Here is a 22,500-nt window from a genome sequence, read left to right on the forward strand (position 1 = left end):
TATATATATATATATATATATATTTATATATGTAAATCCACAAACAGCTCCACACACTGATGACGCAATGCGGTGAAACTGGTCTGTGATGCTTACTGTCTGGTATTAAATCTATCTCTGGTTTGTTTGTTTTATATTCCTTTAGAGTGCTGGAGCTATGTGTGGATTTATAAGGTTTTCTCTGTAGCACTTTTGACATTGTGCGCCATTTTTCTGTTGGGTATAAATATATATATATATATATATATATATATATATATATATATATATATACATGCATATATTTTTGTGTGTGTGTGTGTATGTGAACATTGAAATACAAAATAAGGGGGAAAAACATATCTCATGTTTTTTGTAGGGCACAAACCACCCCTCCGCCCCCGACTAATTATATTGTATATATCAACACAGAGACTGATCTATAATGGAGAGCAGAAATGATTTTCGACCAGTTTTGCCAGCTGAAAAAATGTTTGATATTATGAATGTTTGATTATATGGAGAGTTTCTATATTCACATATATATGTGATAACACTTAAACTGGTTAACTGTTGCTTTACTCAGCTTTTCTGTTGATCGACTACAACAGGCACAAAAGCTGATCAATTTTAATTGTATATAAGATATGTGTTTTAGCTATTGAAGTATGTACTCCTGGAAGGCATTTTTGCCGAGATGTCAGAGAGAATAAAGTTTTTTATTTGGAGGTCCTGGCTTTTTGTTGTTTTTTGGTTCACTTTAGTCCAGTGTGTGGTTTTCACAAAGGCTGATCATTCACTGGTATTGTACAATCTTGGAGTTGTTATATTTAATTACCTTGGGGCAGAACCCATCACATAGTGGGTATTTGCTTCCCTCAAAAAATACTGTTTTTAATTTGCATGCCCCCAGGTTATATCTTAGAGTATGTATGGTGGACCGTTTTTTTTTTTTTTTTTTTTTTTTTTTTTACATTTTTATCAACATTTAGGCTGTTAATCTGCTGAAGTTTTGATTACCAAAGGATTAAAAGGTCACACAGACAAACCATTCAGTAAAAACTGCAAGAAAGGGCTAGCCAAGCTGGATTCTTCAATGTGTAATACATTAAGCCTCATGAAGTGTAAGCACAAAGGATATATACAAATAATCTCCTAAGGACATACCAGTGTTTCAAGTAAATGAGTTCTGAATAACTATGACTTCTCACTTTTTAAGTTTTTATGGGTACATTGAGGACAATAAAGCCAAACCCCACTAGCTGCAGACATGCCATGTTTCAGCTTCTTTTTGTCTAATTAGTACAGCATAAATTGATTGCTCAAATGTACTTCAGAAACACAGAGCTTAAAATTAAGCCTGCTGTTCATAAACATTAAGGTCATTTGACAATATCCCAACATCCGAGCCAAAGAGTAAAAAGGTCACACAGACAAGCCATTTAATAAAAATTTCAAAAACAGACCCATTCACTCTAGAAACTTCACTCTATAATGCCTTAAACCTCTTTTACTGGAGGCCCAGGGGATACATGCAAATGACCCCTTAAGCCCTTACAAGTATTTCAGCTACATGGTTTCCGAATGCTCATAACGTTTTACTTGTTATGTCTTTATGGGTACATTCAGGCCAATAAAACCAAATCCCACTACCTGTAGAAATGCCCTGTTTGGTCTTTTTCTCTTGTCAGTGCAGGGTAAGTGTGTTTGGCTACATTTCAGAAACACAGTGTTTAAAGTTAAGCCTGATGTCCATAACTTTCTAGCCCAACGGTTCCTGAAGTTCATAAATTCAAATGCCATGGAACAGCTAGTCACTGTTCCCACGAGAGGAGAAAATATACTAGATCTCATTGTCACAAACATGGGGACAAAATGCTCCACACCAGAAGTATATCCCTCATTGGTGAGATCTGATCATAAACTAATCTCACTGGAAATCCACATCCCGCCCCCACCCCAAGCAAAAAAGACCATAGTGAAGAACTTCTCTAAAGCAAACTTCACACTACTCAAGACTGGTGTGGTATCCTTCAAGGCCCCTGAGCCAGAGGAAACCACAACCCAAGCTGCGGAAGCCCTTACAAATGCCTTCTATGAACACCTCCAGGACTGCATGGATCAGGCAATCCCAAATAAAACCAAGACTCTTTCCACAAAGGGCAAACGTCCAGTCTGGTGGACCCCAGCCATTAACAAACTTTACAATAAGAGGAGAAAGCTATTACATGATAGAACAAAATCCATAAAAGGGAAGTCACCCCTGATCATTATTAGTAAAAAAATACGAGCACTCATAAAATCAACTAAGGCCAATTTTGAGAGAAAAATTGCCATGGATTCAAAGGACAATCATAAGGCCTTTTTCAGCTATGTTAGGAACCTGGGTGGAAACTCCCAGATATGCTCAGAATTAGTCCAAAATGATACAAAAATCACTGAACCCACAGACATTGCCAACATACTGGCAGACAGGTTCAGTGCAAACTTCACCCCTCTCTCCCCTAAAGGAGAGATAACTATCCCAGCCGAGTGTAGCCTCCCGGACATCTCAAATGCGCAGGTGAAAGCTGCTCTCTCTAAAGCTAAAAACACAGCATCAATGGGACCGGATGGTGTCCCCGGCTGTGTGCTACACGAGCTAAATGAGGAATTAAACCCGCACATAAGGCAGCTGTTTAATCTCAGCCTTACCACAGGATACGTGCCCAAGGAGTGGCGTGACGGCAACTGTGGTCCCACTCCACAAAGGCGGCGCTCACGGACCCTGGTAATTACGCCCCATAAGCTTAACAAGTCTAGTCTGCAAAGCTATGGAGAGGATCATAATGGAGCTCATAAACAAAGATATAGGGGACTTGCAGACATTGGACCCGACCCAGTTTGGCTTTGTCAAGGGAAGATCATGCCTTTTGAACTTGGTCGACTTCTTGAAACAGTCACCAAGGCCATTGATGAGGAAAGGCAGTCCATACAGCCTACCTTGACCTTGCAAGGCTTTCGACACAATACCCCACTCGGGTATTGTAGAAAAACTTACCAGCTTAAATGTAAACCCATATGTCACAAGATGGGTTGCAAACTGGCTTAAGGACAGAACCCACAGGGTTAGAGTTGCTGGCGCTGTGTCAGACTCCAAGCCGGTCACAAGTGGTGTCCCACAGGGCTCGGTCCTTGGTCCCCTATTGTTTGGCATCTACTTCTCAGAAGTACAGGCCAACATGGGAGGACTTTGGCTGACAAAGTTTGCAGACGACTGCAAACTGGGCCATAGTAGAAAGTGCATCGGACACGGATATCCTTCAGAAGGGACTCACGGAAACAGATAGCTGGTGCCAGAGCCATGGCCTGAAGTTAAACGCCAAAAATGTATAGTCATACCCTTCGGGAAAAACAAGGTAACCCCAAGCTACCATATAGGTGGCAATCCACTAAGCACAGAAGAGGTTATCAGGGACCTGGGGACCCAGGTTGACAGTGGCCTTTCTTTGACACTCACATTGCTAAAGTGGTTAGAAAGACCTTCTACATTGCCCACCTGATCATGAAGGATTCACATCCAGATCTAGTGAGGTCATTGTTCCCCTGTACTCTTCACTTATCAGACCAATGATCGAGTACAATGCCCCATTCGGGATGTATCTCACCCGACATCTGCAGCAATTGGAGAGACCCCAAAAGTTCCTCACCAAAAGGATAAAGGGACTCCAAAATCTGTCATATGCTGCCAGATTGAAGAAACTCCAGCTCTATTCAGTCGCATACCGTCTGCTCAGAGGTGACATGTGCCTGACATACAAGGCCATGTCCAACCCGGAATTAATGGACATGCTCCACCTCAAAAAATCCAAATCCACCAAAACCACTAGAGCAAGCGACTTAAACCTTAGCACGGATATAAATAGGACGTGCGGGAGGGATAGATTTATCACTCAGAGACTCCCTATGCTGTGGAATAAAATCCCGGTCCATGTGAGGCAGAGCACCTCGCTGACTCTGTTCAAGAGAAATCTAGACCTGTGGATGGGAGATCGTAGGTTTACCCCAGGAATCATCTCTGTGTCACTGCTGGACAGAGGCACAACAAACTAATGGGCACAGTATTTTTTCATATAAGGGGTGGCGTAAGCCACAATAATTTGGGCTAGGCTTATAAATGCCTTAGGGCAGATAGCCTAGTATAAATCTATGAACCTATGAACCTATAAACATTAAGCAGTGTGCAAAATATTCCAAATACCATTCAAACCAAAGGATGTAAGGGTCACACAGACAACCATTCAGTACAAACTGCAAGAAAGATACAGCCAAGCTAAAGTCTTCATATACCTTTGTGCATGTATAAGTTCTAAATGCTGACAACGAGAACACCGACACCGGAAGATCGACAACTGAGAAGACCAACAGTTGAGAATCCCAATACTGAGAACACCGACATGTTAAGGTAAGCGTGCGATAGGGACGGACGTTAAGGTTAGGGTGTGGGTAAGGTAAGTGTGTGATAGTGACGGACGCTAGGGTAGGGTGCGGGTCAGGTAAGTGTGCGACAGTGACGGACTTTAGGTTTAGGGGCGGGTTAAGTGAGTTAGGGTTAGGGTGTGGGTAAGTGTGCGATAGTGACGGACTTGAGGGTTAAGGGTGGATTAAGTGAGTTAGGGTTAGGGTGCGGGTAAGGTAAGTGTGTGATAGTGACAGAGTTAAGAGTTAGGGGTGGATTAAGTGAGTTAGGGTTAGGGTGCGGGTAAGGTAAGTGTGTGATAGTGACAGAGTTAAGGGTTAGGGGTGGATTAAGTGAGTTAGGGTTAGGGTGCGGGTAAGGTAAGTGTGTGACAGTTAGGGCTAGGGTTAACTGTTAAGGTTAGTGCATAGATAGTTGTATATGTAAGGTTTAGTGTAGGTTTGTAAGGTTTTTGGTGTGCTTGTGTTGTGTGTGTGTTTTTCAGGAAAGGTATTTGTTTTGTTGATTGTCGGGATTGTGGTTTGTCGGGCATGTGAAGTTTCGTGTTTTTGAACTTTCTTTTTTTTCGGTTTTGTTGTGTCGGTTATTTCGTTGTCGGTGTTTTGGCATGTCGGTGTTATCAGGTATATATATATATATATATATATATATATATATATATATATATATATATATATATAAGCAACAGAATAATTACCACAGTCACCACGGCCAGGGTAACAAAGTATACAACTCCAGTAAAATGGAAGATTTTCTTTATTGGGATAAACACTTTTGGATCTCCTGATCCTTCATCAGATCCTTATAAAACAAGTCAGTTAAAAAACTTTTAAATTCTGAAACATACCCAATCAATTCAGTGACACACCCTCTCTGTGAAAATTTCATACATGCCTCCTAAGCCTTTTCCCTTTCAGAGCAGGTTTAATTGGTAAGTGGCACTGAGACCTGGAGATTTGTACACCTGCAGCCTGTCTATCCAGCACATTTCTGCTTTCTCTACTAAATTGTTAACATCTACCCCTCATTTGTTGTTACCCATGCTCTGTATTGCCCTAAAATAAAAATAATGTCCTTCATTCTCTTTCCTATTCCTTAAGATTACGGTTGATAAGCAGCTTCTATGTGATAAAAATGTGAATTGTTACTGTAGTTTCACAAAGAAAAGGCACCCACCCATGTTGCAGATGTACTTGTTGCAAATTCATTTATAAAGAAAATGTATTTTTACATATACAATGGAAGATAGAATATTATTTTGATGGGTATGCAGATTGTACCAGTAGGAACATTGTATATGGATACTTGTGGCCTCTGTGCTTCTTTATATGTGGTTAAAACCACGAGGCAGCTAAAGGAGAGGGTGTCCAAATATTTGAGAGACATTAGGCAGCAGGATGTAAAAAAAAAACCTTTTTAAGCATATTAAAGAGAATGAAGGACATACAAATCTCCATATCTCATGCCTACTTACCGATTAAACCTGCATCATATATTTTGGCTATTTCTCATAAAAGTGTGACTTTTTGGCAAATTATTGAGGACTGAAGTCAGGAAATAATGGTGAACATTTGAGTTTCAGACTTCATATCATTCAGAAAATTCATGCTAATGCACAACCTGTTATTCTAGCAACTTTCAAAGTTTCTAAGAACAATATTGAAAAAGTGTTCCTACTTTTGGGCCTTCCACCCCCCACCCCCCATTATTTGTGGCTTTGTGCAGATTTCTTGCTCTAAGAGGTTGAGTGGTATGGGGTGTGTGTGTGTGTGTGTGTGTGTGTGTGTGTGTGTGTGTGTGTGTGTGTGTGTGTTAGTAATATACACATATCTGCATGTGTGTGATAGCACAGAGAATTAGTGCCAGATACCTTAGATCATAGTCACCAAATAAACCAACTGTATTTTATAAAATAGGCATTAGCTGTTGCATGATGATATTAATAAAATACCCAATAAAACACCTGTATGCTGGTTTCATATATAAACTCTGACAATTTGTCTTAGAAGAACAACATGGGAAGTCTGCTGACTTTAATAGGGAAATAAACTGGGATTTCAATGTCATTCTAACAGAAATGTATTAGTGTGGCATTTTGGGTAGTCTGGCAAGATTACCTGCTGTTGCACTTCAGATGAAGTATTATGTGGTATTGAAAAAGACAATCATCATTAGCTGTGACTTCTTTACTTTTGTTCATCTGGAACTGTTTACAGAGATATTATTCAGTTATTAACACAGAAAAAAAGATTATTGTCCCAACTAGGCCTGCTTCTAGAAGACTGGCTGCTAGGCAGATACTGCAAATTGTTAGGTTGGAAATCTTTCTCATGTAAAAATTAATGCAGATATATGTAGAAAAAGTGTATGTTCCACAACAATTTTTAGGATGGTACCTATGATAGAACTAAAAGAAACATGGAAGACTGCCATTAGGAAAATTATGCATACTTTTCTCAGAGATTACTTTTGGGATCAACAGCACAGATGCAGTCATACATGTGGCACAACTGTTTAATGAAGCATTTATTTTCTTAAATAGTTTTAAACCTTTCTATTCTATTACTTGTCATCTGATGTTAATGAATCATGTATTCCATGTTGCTTTTGAAAAGGGATTATTTACTCTAATATTGTCCTTTCGTTGATAATCTTCACTCATGAATTACAAGTTAACTGCCTGCATCATTTTTGCAAAGCTTACCTTCTGTCTGAATCAATCTCTACCAGCTGCCTGCTCAAAGAACAGAAGAGCTGTTCTTTCATTAATGGTAACAAATGTGGTTAGCCTTCTGGGCCTGATTAATGAAACCATCTGCGGCAGGCAAGGTCATTAGTCATAATGATTGGACTGAGTCACAGAACCATGCTGGATATTATATTTGATGCAGATAATGATAAAATCAGTGCGTGATGCAGATAATGACCAAATCAATGCAAGATAAACAAGCATGCTGCACTGTGGCACAGATAAGCTATGTTCTGTAGCTGTAAATACTGGAGTCTCTCTTGACTGCACTGTAATTACTGGACCAGCATTGACATCGGCATCGGCATCACCACTCCTTTGCCCAGTTTTGTACATGGGGTGTCACATCAACAGTGACCATCACATAGAGCCTATGTTAACACTACCAAGTGATATTACTAGGCTAACTAAGTCTGTGAATGTAAGCAGTACTCTTTTGAGCAACTAAAATATCATATAACAGTACAATAAATTGACTAGTGCTTTATAGTTATACTTCTGTTAGCTGTAACTGTTGTTATAACATTGATGTGGACTGTTAGCTAACACTCAGTGCTGCTATTTTATATAGACAGAAAATATATAATAAATAATAAAATGTGTTACCATACATGTAGTATGCAATTCAGAACATTTAGTTATTCTCTCGCAACAGGAAGTTCTAAATGTCCAGGTCATGTCCCAGACATAGAGGGATAAAGCACACAAGAGAAGAAACAATAACAAAAATATGCTTAAAATAATAAAGGAAGCACATCAGAGTATCTAGCAATAAATATATTATTTAACTCCTAGCAAAATGACTTTCCAATTCTGAAGATTTTTCACACAAAATGATCAGTATAAATGACAAATTAATACATGTGCTACCAATGAAAACATATGAATGATTGAATTAGATTAGCATCTAATTATTTAATCTTTCCTTTATCGATAATAATGTAGTTAACCATTTCATTTTCTAATAAAAAGTTTTCTTATCAATCTTAAACAGATACAAATACAAAAATAGTAATTTGTACTTATTTTGACATTACTGCTTCTTGAACTAAATGTAGTAGCACATTCCTACATCTGTAAATACATACACGCACACACACACACGCACACGCACACACACGCACACACACACACACACACACACACACACACACACACACACACACACACACACACACACACACACACACAGATACAAATAGATTTTTTTTTTAGTATATCCTTGTATCTGTAAACATGTTTTGTTTGTTTCTTATGTGATCCTATTCACCCAGGCTGTGCCTGCAAATGGTCCATTGAGATGAGTGCACTGCCATGGTAAACACATATAAGTAAATAATTAAATAAATGAATACACTGACCATTCAAGGTTCCCATTTAAGTATGTGCTGTATAAAATTTGATATTTTACAATCATATGCACTTCTAAAACTAAAAACAAAAGTTGATTTTTGTCTCCTTCTCTGCATATTGTCGAAGCTGCAAGTACACATACAAATAAATAATGTTTTCCTCTGCAAACTTGTATAGTATGAGTGGCAACCGTGTTCCTTAGATCCCCCACCTATTTTCATTAAAGTGTTCGATGATTCAGATTTTGAGCTTCCTTTTTGTCTGTCTAATATGCCATTTTGTATTCTGACAGCTAAAAACTGTAGCATAAATATCAGCTGCTCAATCACAGACGAATCTGCTGTTTGAAAAATAGTCCACTCCATTTATTTTAGTAACTTGTAACTTAACAATCAGGTCACACACTTTGTGCCATCTAAAAGGAGAGACACCTTTAATTTCAGACTGGTTCCCAAGGTGGGGGTATGGCATTAGACAATGCTATGTTCATTGAAATTTTATCACCTTTTAGAAGCGAAGACTCTTCCCGAGCAATATTTCAGTGAAGGCTAAGCGTTTAATCAAAATAAACCAATAATTTAGAACTGTTTTCCTCAGAACAGGGGTAAGGTTACTATATGTAGTGACAAAAAAGGTTTTCTACTTTGTCACTTCTTACATTTCCTTTCCATGTTCCCTTTCCATGTGTGGTTCTTCGTTGGTTAACCTAGTTCTACAGTTTTCAATTTCTTCCTTGAGTTATTTTTTTTTCATTTTCAAAAAAGTATCTGTCCTTTGCTGTTATTTCTCCTTGCTCTGTACAGCTCCTTATAAAGTAAGAAATTTAACAAATGAGAAGTATGGTGACTTTAGCATATGGATGTTTGTTGTTTATCGAGACTGTTTCTCTGAATAACAGACTAGTTAACATTTGTCCAGCTTGGCCCTAAAGCAAAACACCCAAATAATAATTTGTGTTATTATCTAAGGTAGGTGCAAAATTCAGCCCCTGATCATTATCAATCGACAACTAAAGAAATTCTAAAATTCTGTGTAGTCACCCTGTCAAATAGACATGAGGACATAAATATACCTTCCATAAAATATCACTCTGTCAAAAAAAAAGAAAAGAAAAGAAACACCTAAGTGTTCACATAAGTGGGAACATGCTAAACACCCATAGGTGTATGTGAAGTTTAGAAATAAAAATCACTGTTAAACAGAAAATAATTGTGGGTCAACCAAAAATATAAATCTAGAATGTAGAATGATCTAGGACACTCACTCAATAATTTGTGATGACCTGTCCTCTGTCTTTATGTTTTACTGAGATTTAGATAATCTCCAAATCAAAAAGTAAAAAGGTCACACATACAAACCAATCAATAAAAACTACAACAGAAACCTAGCCTAAATTATAGCCAGACACTTCACTTATGCTGTGCTGATGAGATCATAAGAAGGCTGAAACATGCACGTCCACAGCTAGTGAGGTTTGGCTTTATTGGCCTGAATGTATCCACAAAGACATAAAAAAAGGAAAAAGTCATGGACATTCAGAAGCCATATAGCTGCAACTCCAGACGTCCTTAGGGGGTCATTTGCATATATCCCATGGACCTCTATTACCAGAGGTTTAAGGTATCACACAGTGAAAACTCTAGCTTGGAGAGGTTTAGATAATTGGCAAAATGTACAATACATTCTCCAAATGGGTATTAATGTGCAGGTAACACCCAGTAAAAAAACAAGCCTACCACTTCAAACCAGCATACTAAGCTACCATGAACCATGAGCTAAAAAAAAAGCAAAGCAAACTGATAAAAATCTTGTTTAGGCTCACTTAATGCAGTTGTTTAGTGAAAGAAAAACTATATAAATTGGAATAAAATAAGTCATGTAGCAAAAGTACCTGCAGCAGTAGCATTTACAGGACTTGCTCTTATACTTTCCCCTGCTAAATACAGCTTAAAAAGCCAGAAAAATGTATGCAGTTTTGTGCATGTGTATGTAGGTGCATGCATGCACGCACACGTGTCTGTGTGTGTGTGTGTGTGTGTGTGTGTGTGTGTGTGTGTGTGTGTGTGTGTGTGTGTGTGTCATACCTCTCAACCTCTTAGTACAAGAAATCTAGACAAAGCTTAAATAATGGGGGTGGGAGACAAAGGCCTAAAAATAAGGAATGCTTTTAAATATTGCTTAATAACAGAATTTGTGTTAGTATACATTTTTTAAAGGACATAAAGTCTGAAACTCAAATATATGTCATTATTTAGTGACTTTAATCCTCAGTGATTTGTTAGAAATCCACAAAACAGACCAAAAATATGAGGCAAAAATCTGGACATTCTGTAAATATATGGACACTTGAGAGATATGTGTGTATGTTGTGCATGTGTCTGTGAGTGAGATTTAGAGAGACAGAGAGAGAGAGAGAGAGAGAGAGAGAGAGAGAGTGTGCATACATTTCAACTCATTTGCTCAAGAAATGCTGGACAAAGCCAGAGCCAGCACTGTGGCATAGAGGGATAAAGCCTGCCTATGACCCAGGTGACCTGGATTCAATTAACAACTCAAGCTTCTGAGCTGGTGACAGAGAAATATGTGTGTGCCCATTTGGGGAGGAGGGCATTTGTCATAAACATTCCTTGAAGGGAGGCATGGTCCAAATTGGGGATTATCCCTCAGATGTATTGAAAAACATAGAGGTGGGGGAGAGGGAAGTAAGAGTAGGCCACAATCCCTTCCTAGGAAACAGAAACAGTTGTCGGCACCACCACCACCTCCACGCCCCAGGATGCTCTTAGGATCCACTCTGTTGCCAACTCATTCAGAGAAGTCTGGGGGAGAAGAGGAAGAACAGATAGACCAAGCAATGGACAGGGGCACTGTGGCAAAATAAAGCAAGTATGTGAAGGGGGTGAAAGAAATTCTGGACAAACCCAACAATAATGGGGGGGGGGGCAAAGACCCAAACTCATGGATAAAATATCATGGACAAGATTTATATATGATAACATTTCCCTTAAACAGTAAATAGAGCAATTGTTTTTTTCAAAAGCACGCGTTTTCTCAACAAGTATCACATATGCAAGTAAACTACAATGTCTGCTTTTATTGACTAACTGTACCCCTCAATAATTTACTGGAAAATCAAATGTTTTCAAGGGACAAAGCAAGAATATGATGAAAAATCAGAGACGTTCTGCAAAATAAGTGACAGATGAAAGGCATGGGGGCTGGGGTTTGCATTGCCTTGCAGTTAATTAATGTTTTCATTAATTCGTTCATTCAATTAATCACAACGATACTTCTGAAGCGTACTCAGTCAAAAAATGAGAGCAACTGCCAGATGCATTTCTTTTGCTTTTGCGTATGTGTGTGTGTGTGTGTGTGTGTGTGTGTGTGTGTATGGCTCTGCATATGTGTGTGAGTCTGTCTGTTTGTCTGTACCCCTGCATCTGTGTGTGTGTGTGTGTGTGTGTGTGTGTGTGTGTGTGTGTGTGTGTGTGTGTGTGTGTGTGTGTGTGTGTGTGTGCGCGTGTGTATGGCTCTGTATATGTGTGTGTCTGTCTGTTTGTCTGTACCCCTGCATCTGTGTGTGTGTGTGTGTGTGTATCAAATACTAACATTCCATACTTATGTAACTTATACTTTAGATGTAAAATGCTTTCTACAAAAATAATTACATATAATACACCAGCTTTTAAACATTAGGCAGAAAAAAATATTTGACATCAAAAATATAAAGAAATGTAGATACACTAATAAAAACAACTAGAAAAGAATTTAATAGCTAGCTCATTATCTAAGAAAATTTATTTCTTTCAGGGTGTGCATTGCAAGTAAATAACAGACTTTCCAGGACTGATGAGGCAGTCTGCAGTGTCAGGCTTCATAACACCCCAGGGTGGTCAATTACTTCCCTGTATCACCCATTCTTTCGGGCATTATTGCTTGCATAAAGACTACTTGCATCAACAGCTACCAAACAATAGTTTTCTTGTTATATTTCATGCTCAGCTTTTTCAATAAATTTTGGGTGCCATTCAGATTTGATGGCACTTTTGATGTTAAAGTTTTGAGAAAGATACACTGCATGATAGGTGAAGTTGTCAGAAGGGGAAACTACTGGGTTGCCAGGTAGCTTAAATGAGGTTTTATACACCTTAGGTAAGGTGTACAAAGCAGAACTTAGGACATTCTTTGAACAGTTTATTTTAACATCTTGTTGAGGGCAGGACAATAAGATGGATCTTTGTGAAAGATGGATGCCTGGTATCAGCTCTCCAGAATAGGAAGTGATGTCACCAGCATCAACCATTCTGTGAGCAGTGTCAGACAGTGACACCCTGCCCTGCCTGAACAGTGATAGATGAGTCAACTCTACAGTTGTGACTGTGTTTCTAGCATAGGAGGGAATGAGTTCACATACACCTTTGTACTGACTAAATCCTCTGTCACTGAGACACCAGTGATTGTCAGAAATGTGTCTCAGCAGAAAGACAATGTTTATGTTGAAGGAGGTGACTTGGAAGGTTCACTGGTTCTCTCCATGGTCACTTTTCAGGAGATGAGCAAAGGCCCCTCTTCACAGAGTTGTCTGGCCCAGTGTGCCAGCATCAGCTGTGGAGGCTGGTGGCTATTGATGTACATTAGTAACTGGATGCTTATCTAAGCAACATGGAGCACCTGCTTTCATACCTTGCAGTGCTAAATGAATGACTAGTTATTTCCACTGGGTCAACAAAAGAGCAGCTATCCCATCACATTGGCCACCCATTTGAGACATACTTGGTTTATTCCCTTCTGTATAGCCTGACATCCAATCATGCTAGGAGTCTACCCTATTCCCATCCTGGTGTTTTCACTCATTTATGTGTAATTTTCCCCATTCATTGTTCATTGTCCAACCATCCCCTTCACCACTTTTCTTCCTATGTCTTACACATATTACAATTATCAAAGGTACCAGAAAGTGTCAGAGATTTGGGATGCATGGCTACCCTTAAAAAGGCCGCAGTGGTCATTATCCTAGTACATACCTATAAATCTCCTTCCTGCAATATTTTCTGAGGTATAGCAATCTCATAGTTGGTATATATAAGTTCGGGTGTGTGAGGGACAAAGGTTTACAGAAAAGAGTGATGTTAAATTTGCTCTTCTTGTGAGTTTTCAGTCTTTTTTGTTTCAATCTGTCAACACTCAGCATTATGGGTGCTGACATTTCAATAGGCAACCAATTAGCTATGTAGTAACTTTTACAAACTTCCTAGAAAATTAGCAATGAACATATATGTAACAGTTGATCTGATTTCAACTTTTGCATTTCTTTTAAAGATATCCATTCCCTTTTCATTAAGTTATACAACACACCCTGTTTTCTAAATCTTTACAATTTTATATTTAATAACTTGAACAAAATATCTTCAAACATTTTAAAGACATGTTTAGTTTTGGTGGTAAAAATGTACGTTTTATTCTTTATAGGTGGTACTTGCATGGGTAAATGTTACTCTAGCCAGCCAACTTAATTTTAGGATGTAAATTATCAATACGTTCATGTAAGGTAAGCTCAGAAATTCATGCCTGACTGTCTAAAGTAATGTCCAGATCTGAATTAGCATTAACTTTGGGTTCTGTTTAATTTATTTATCCTTTGTTGAACAGGTTAATTCCACTAGGCTAGTGGCCTCTTTTCAGGGGAGACCTGAGGTGGCATTTATGGTAATTGGGGAAATTTGGCCAGGGCATCAGGAACTTCCCCTGCTCTTTTTGAATTGTGCCACATGATTTTTTTACATCCACCTGAGCTAACACCAGCTCTAGCAGGTGGGACTTCAGTTCAAAGTCTCATCTAATGGACGACACACTGCACTGCTGTGTCACCAGTCTGAAATTGGATCTAAATGTTATACTAAACTTGTTGTTTAGAAAAAAATGTCTTTCAAGTGGCATTTATAACAGTGCTATATAATATCTAAATTCTAGTGCGTTTCATTGAGAACTACTGTAAGTACAAAAGATGTATCTTTCTGCAAAACTACCTGAGCAGTTTTAGTCAGTTTGAGGTCCACAATACTGATGACCTTTAATTTCTCCTTTTTATTTCTATGTTTTTACTTTGCTATCCCCTACAGCAGCAGATACTAAACGTCCATATCAGCTTCATAACAAGGACAAAATCCTGACTATCTCTTAAGCAACTCAGGGTCACTCAGTGGGCCAAGCACTGAAGGAGCCTGTGCAGCAGAGACAGGAATGCCAAAACGGATAAAATCCTGACTATCTCTTAGGCAACTCAGGGTCGCTCAGTGGGTCAAGCACTGAAGGAGCCTGTGCAGCAGAGACAGGAATGCCAAAGCTAGGTTTGCTATTTTCTGGTTGAAGTGGTACTGTCTAGGTACTTCAGTGCTTCACTTTAATTTTGTAAATTACATTCCCAGTATTATTAATTGTTCAAGCACCTGCTGTATTTAAATTATAGCTGTTTGGCTATGTGATGAAGCAGATTGCAGAAGGAATCACCACAAGGAAATATACCTCCGTTGTAATCCAAAGTAAACTTCTTTTATTGCGGTACAAAAGATAAAAATATGAGCGCTTTCGCATACAATGAACTACGCTTCTTCATATATGTTTGGCTATGTGCTTCATGCTGTGAAGAAATTATTTTGTGTTTTGCCTTTGCCACGCTTCCATCTGAATACTTCTTATTTTGATTTTATGCTTTCTGCATCTGTAGCAATGTCTTCTTCAACTTTTTGATTTTAACTTTGAAGTTGCTTTTTATCATATTTTACTATAACGTTTCTACTACCTATGCTTTTATGTGCCTTTCCTATACTCTTGAGGTACTATTTAGTAGTAAATTGATTCTTTGCAGTGGTAACTTCCTCACAAAAACAACACAATTGCAGTGTTTGCATAGGTGTTATATACAGTAGTGACATGTTATCACGGAAGAAGTGCTGGTGTTATTCCTGTTTTTTTTCCTAAAGACCAATGGGAAGAAATTATAGTTAGTGCAGCTAAATGTTCCATATGAATATGGTATCCACTACAGTGTATACATAATTATAGGTTCATAGGTAGGTACTAGGCTATCTGCCTGAGGGCATTTATAAGCCTAGCCAGAGTGTCAGCTTTCGCCGCCCCATTGATTAATTAATTTATCCTCTGTCAAGTAGAGCCAATGAAGTGATCCCAGGGGTGTATTTTCTGTTACCCATCCACTCGTCAAGGTTTCTCTTGAAGAGTGTTAGTGAGGGGCTCTGCCTGATGTAATTTGGAATTTTGCTCCAAAGCATGGGGAGTCTCTATGACAGGAATCTATCCCTCCAGCATGTTCTATTTATTGTTGTGGCGAGGTTTAGCTCAGTAGAGCGCATGGCTCGCAGTGACTTGGATTTCTTTAGGTGGAGCATGTCCATCAATTCTGAGTTGGACATGGCTTTGTAAGTCAGGCAGAGATCACCTCTGGGTAAGCGATATGCCACTGCGTACAGCTGGAGTTTTTTCAGTCGGCTGCATAGGACATATGTTTGAGACCAGTAATCCTCTTGGTAAGGTACTTTTGTGGTCTTTCCAGCTGTTGGAAGTGTCTTGTGAGGTACATCCCAAATGGGGCATTGTACTCTATGATGGGTCTAATGAGTGACGAGTAGAGGGGCACTATAACCTCTTTATTTCTAGATGTGAACCCTTTAGTAATTAGATGTGCCACATAGAAGGATTTCCTAACTACTTTGGCAATATGATTGTCAAAGGAGAGATTACTATCTACCTGGTTCAACAAATCTCTTATTACCTCTTCTGTATCAAGGGGGATGCCACCTATGTGATAATTCGTGCGTGTTTTGTTTTTCCCAAATAGGATGACTATGCATTTTTTGGCATTTAGCTTGAGGCCATGACTTTGATACCAGGTATCTGTCTCAGTAAGGCCCTTTTGGAGGATCTCCGTGTCAGCCAGAGAGTCAATTATGGCTCAGAGTTTGCATTCATCGGCGAACTTGGTTAGCCATTGTCCTCCTGTGGTTAGCCATAGTCCTCCTGTGTTTGGTGACTATATACACAACACTGGACCTCATGTAACTGTGAGTATGAAATATTAAATGGTCTAATTGCATAAAATGTAATGCTATCTGCTGTAGCTCTGCTAAATCCCAACATCTTGGTAAAAGAGATGACTGCTTTAACACATTTTTTTTTGCTTGATTGTTTGCATATAGAGAAAGAAATAAATAGAGAGATTTGTTCATCAAAAAACTGTCATTTGTTTGCCTTAATAGCTAATCCATAAATCTTTCTAATTTCCCTAGCACCTCCTTGACCTTTTGGAGATGTTCCTGTCAAACAAATATTAGACAGATGTGACAGAAACACAATACCTAGATCATCTGGTGAAAGGTGGCAGAATTCAGCTAAAGCCTACCAAAGTATAATCTATCCAGGCATGGCCTACCCCAGTTATCAAAAAGGAGGTAAGCACATTCCTTATAATTGTTGGGTATTACAGGAAGTCTATTCCCACCAAAGTACCTTAGCTACTTCTCACATAGACATTACACGAGAAAACAGAGTCCAGATAAGGTTATCTGGATACCAGCTCATGAGTGGCATCCTTAATGCTAAAACAGGCCTTAAATGGACTGCTCCACTTTAATAGGTCAGTCCAAATTGTAACCAGGAATTTATTGCACTAAGTAGATACTTCAGATTATGAATTAAGGGGTTGTACTGAATCATGTTTCTTAAAAGGGAGGAAAAACATCCATTAGTTCACATGAGTCATAGACTGCAGCCAAGAGAAGCACATTATGCAACCAAAGAAAAGGAAAGTTTCAGGATAGTACATATGGGTTCTGCACCACCAAGCCAATGTCTGTGCTTTGAAATTCACAGTATAACAGATTGTAGCCCCTTAAAAGTGTTACAGGTAGTGGATAAAATAGCAAGTTTCTTACATGGAGTTTGGGGTTGCAGTCTCTTTGACATAGCCACTCAGCTAAAAAAGTAGTGTCAATAATGCAAATGCAGGTGGCCTTTATAGGCAATGACCTGGATGGTATAACTTCAAAAATAAACTATTTTACCTCAGGTCTAGTTTCCAGTGGACTTGTCAACAACAATCATTTGATTCTTGGAAGGAGGAGGACGTGTGAGAAGTACTGCAATACAACTGGAAGATGTTATTATTAATGAAAAGAAAAATACAAATTTATACTGAAGATGAATTGAATTAAGATAAAAGTGAAAAATACTTTCATTACTCTTGCTTTTTCAGGACATGTCTAATATGTAAAATATGAATTTTAAAAGTGACACATAACTGCATTTGCAACCCTTGAAATATATTAACATTGAGTTAATCTAAACTATATTTGACTATGCAAATCTGCAGTACAAGTCAAATGCTACTTGGAATTTGCTGCATTAGGTTACATAATAATTCTATATTTGGACCCTCCTACCCAAGAAGAATGTAAATGTGGAACAGAAAGAACATTTGCAAAATTTAAACAAAAGCCACATGAAATAATGTTTGGATACAGGTAAATGGAGGCTGTTAGTTCACAAAGGTAACAGGAGTTACTGAAGGTATATGCATTACTGCATTGTCTACTAAAGAATACCTTTGGGGCAGAGAAATTGTGGCTCCATTGCCTATAAAAACTATAAATTCATTAATGACTTGGAAGCCAGAGTCAGTAGAGGCACAGAATATATTTTAGCCAGAATGAGACATTTTTGGTTTACATTTTAGAAAGATTTTTCCTATCATTATCTGTGTCTCAAATACTATGGTGGTGGTGCTGCGGTAGCGTTGTCGCCTCACAGTAAGACGTTGTCCTGTTCGATTCTCAGCTAGAGCGTCTTCTGTGTGGAGACATGCGTGAATGGGTGTACCTTCGTTGAAGGTTGTGCATCAGAGCTGGCAACTCGGCACGTAAAAATCCACTGCCAATCATTAGCGGACCAGTTCTGCTGTGGCGACCCCTAACCAGGAAAATCCAAAAGACACAACAACAACAACATTATCTGCGTCTCAAATGTTTCATTTTAAATTTATTGTGCAAGTGTTCCTGTATTTCAAGTAAAGAATTTAATTTCTGAATTTTGAATGGGTTGCCTAATGCCCAGTATATTAGCTTAAGAGTTTATGTATTTTACTTGTGTATTAAACTTTATTGGCATTTTTCCTAGGAACAATAACAGATCAGAGCGAATTCCTACCATATGAATATTTAAAGGGTGGTTTATTTTGGGTAAATAGTAAGGTGTACATTTATGTTGTTAGTTTTAAATAACTAGTGGCAGTGTACTGAAAAATTGAGAAGGGAAGATGTTAACATTGGAGAGTCAGCATTAACCATTCCCTCATTCTGAAAATATCATGTGAATGAGTAAATGTATGCATGTGTATTTTTTTGTATGTCAAACAATTCTGATCGCGTTTCAGTTACTTTTGGTAAGTTTGCACCAAAGAAGACACTGGACACAGTCTAAAGTGGGTGACATCCTTGAGAGAGACAGTGATTGTAATTCTGATCTGTAACCATGAAGTGTGAAGCTTATTTGGGTGTGGCAGGCATTGCCAATTATGGCAATTGCACAAGGCAGCAAAACATATTTGTCATATACCCTTAAGACCAATTTCACCTTATGTGATAAGTGGTAAAAGAGATGGGAGTCAAACGTCATAGTGCTGCTTATGTATCTCATCAAATGTTAATAATAATAGTATGGTAGTTCAAGCCTGAAACCTCTGTGTGTCATAACATTGGTCATTGGTTTATCTGGGCCAGGAGCTTTACCTGTTGAAGTGGAGTGAATAGCTTTAAGTATTAATCTAGTGTAATCATGGAAAAAAGCCCAACTGAATCAGCTAGAATGATCTGTGAGTCTAAACATACTTAGTACCAGGCAAAGTTGAGTGTTAGAGGGGAAAAAGAAAAATGAGTAAAGGTCAGATTTTTTAAAAGCAAGATTAATATTATATAGGTTTATGATTTCCTTATTTCCTATTTGAAGATGTGTAATATCACTATTAGATTGCTGCTTTTTAAGGATATCTGCAAGCCCTTTCACTAGTTTATTTTTATATTCCCACATTTGCAAAGTTTCCCTTTTGAGACTTTGAGAAGATGCATGGTTTAGTATCAATCACAACTTTGACAGAACTAGTCATGCTGTAAATGAAGTCAAGGCCGCACAAGGACCCCACCCCCAGCCCAGAAAACCACAGTGAAAAACTTCTCAAAAGCTAACTTCTCACTTCTCAAAACCGAAGTGGAATCCTTCAAGGCCCCAGGACCAGTGGAAACTACGGCCCAAACTGCAGAATCCTATATAAATGCATTCTACGGACATCTCCAGGAATGCATGGATCATGCTATCCCAAACAAAACCAAGAACCAATCATCCAAAGGCAGGCGTCCAGTCTGGTGGACCCCTGCCATAAATAAACTGTACAACAGAAGGAGGAAGCTACTACATGATAGAGCAAAATCCCAAATAGGGAAGGCATCTCTGATCAGTACTAGCAAAAAATTACGATCCCTCATAAAATCCTCCAAGGCCAGCTTCGAGAGAAAAATTGCACAGGACACCAAAGACAATCATAAGGCTTTTTTCAGTTATGTTAGAAACCTGGGATGCAACTCCCAGACTTGTTCTGAGTTGAATCTAAATGACAAAAAATACACTGAACCCACAGACATCGCCAATATCCTGGCAGACAGGTTCAGTGCAAACTTCTCCACCCCCTCCCCCCCAAAAGAGCAAGTATCTATCCCGGCAGAGGGCTACCTCCCAAACATCTCTGATGCTCAGGTGAAGGCTGCCCTCTCCAAAGCAAAACACACTGCTTCCATGGGACCAGATGGCATCCCAGGTTGCGTCCTACATGAACTCCAAGAGGAACTAATCCCTCAAATAAAACAGCTATACAATCTCAGCCTCACTACAGGATATGTGCCAACAGAATGGCGTACAGCAACAGTGGTCCCACTCCACAAAGGTGGAGCCTCTACGGACCCTGGAAACTATCGCCCCATAAGCCTGACTAGCTTAGTCTGCAAGGCTATGGAGAGGATCATCATGGAGCTCATAAACAAAGACATTGGGGACCTACAGACACTAGATCCTACCCAATTCGGCTTTGTCAAGGGCAGATCCTGCCTTTTGAACCTGCTTGACTTCTTCAAAACAGTCACCAAAGCCATAGATGAAGGGAAGGTAGTCCACACAGCCTCTCTGGACCTTGCAAAGGCATTTGACACAATACCCCACTCGGGCATCATAGATAAGCTATCCAGCTTAAATATAAACCCCTATGTCACAAGATGGGTCGCAAACTGGCTCAAAGACAGAACCCACAGAGTGAGAGTTGCTGGAGCCATGTCTGACTCGAAAACCGGTCACAAGTGGCGTCCCACAGGGTTCTGTCCTGGGACCACTCTTGTTCGGTATATACTTTTCCGAGGTACAGGCAAACATGGGAGGACTATGGCTCACCAAGTTCGCAGACGACTGCAAACTGGGCGCCATAGTCAACTCTCCAGCTGACACAAACATCCTTCAAAAAGGTCTCACAGAGACAGATAACTGGTGCCAGTGCCATGGTTTAAAGCTAAATGCCAAAAAATGTATAGTCATACCCTTTGGCAAAAACAATGTGCCCACAAATTACCACATAGGCGGAAACCCATTAAGTACACAGAAAGTCATTAGGGACCTGGGGACCCAAGTTGATAACAATCTCTCCTTTGAAAACCACATTGCCAAAGTGGTTAGAAAGACCTTCTACATAGCCCACCTCATCACGAAGGGTTTCACATCTAGATCAAGAGAGGTAATCGTGCCCCTTTATTCATCCCTCATCAGGCCCATCATAGAATACAATGCCCATTTTGGGATGTACCTTATCCGACACCTGCAGCAATTAGAAAGATCCCAAAAGTATCTCACCAAGAGGATCAAGGGTCTCAAACAGATGCCATATGCTGCTCAGTTAAAAAAACTCCAGCTCTACTCAGTTGCATACCGCCTACTTCGAGGCGATCTATGCCTGACATACAAAGCTATGTCAAATCCAGAATTAATGGACATGCTCCACCTTGTAAATCTAAATCCCTTAGAGCCACATGCTCGAGGGACTTGAACCTCAGCACAGAAATAAATAGAACTTGCTGGAGGGACAGGTTCATAACCCAGAGGCTCCCTTCGCTCTGGAATAGAATTCCAGTTCATGTGAGGCAGAGCACCTCACTGAATCTCTTCAAGAAGAATCTCGATAGGTGGATGGGGGATCGTAGGTTTGTCCCAGGGATTACTCCCGTGTCACTATTAGACAGAGGCACAGTAAACTAAACCTTATAAAGGGCACAGTATACTCAAATCAAGGGGTGGCGTAAGCCATACAGAATTGGGCTAGGCTTATAATTGCCCCAGTTCAGATAGCCTAGTATGAACCTATAATATAGAGTGCAACTAAAACTATAATAAACTTGCTGCCTTGTGCCCCACACCCTTGCATTTCCAAATTTACTAAGTCCAAAGCTAAATATAATTGAGGGTAAGGAGAAACTTCACTACCTCTGCTGTTCCATGAGCTTGCCCTTTTGACAGGTTTCAATGATACATACAACTCAAGAGAGAAAAAAAAAACACAATGATTCCTGTTTAGTCCAAGCCTTGCTTGAGTTACAACAGAATTTCCGTGTAGATGATCTTACATGTATCATCCAGGCTAGAGAGGATTTTATTTTCTTATTGTTTGTAGGCTGCCATTTTAAAGTAGGTCTTTCTGTAGGAAGACAGCTTGGTTGCTATACAAAATTTGATTTATTTTTTATTTATAAAGGTATATTTTTTAAACTCAGCTTGTGCAACTCTATCTGTTAGCTTGTCCAACTTAGCTTTGATAGTAGCATTTGAGGTGGGGGCTGCATGCTGGCTTGTTCCTTGTCTGCTG

Source organism: Protopterus annectens, chromosome 8.part0 (assembly GCF_019279795.1).
Source record: "Protopterus annectens isolate FY-2018-M chromosome 8.part0, PAN1.0, whole genome shotgun sequence".
Taxonomy (NCBI): Eukaryota; Metazoa; Chordata; order Ceratodontiformes; family Protopteridae; genus Protopterus; species Protopterus annectens.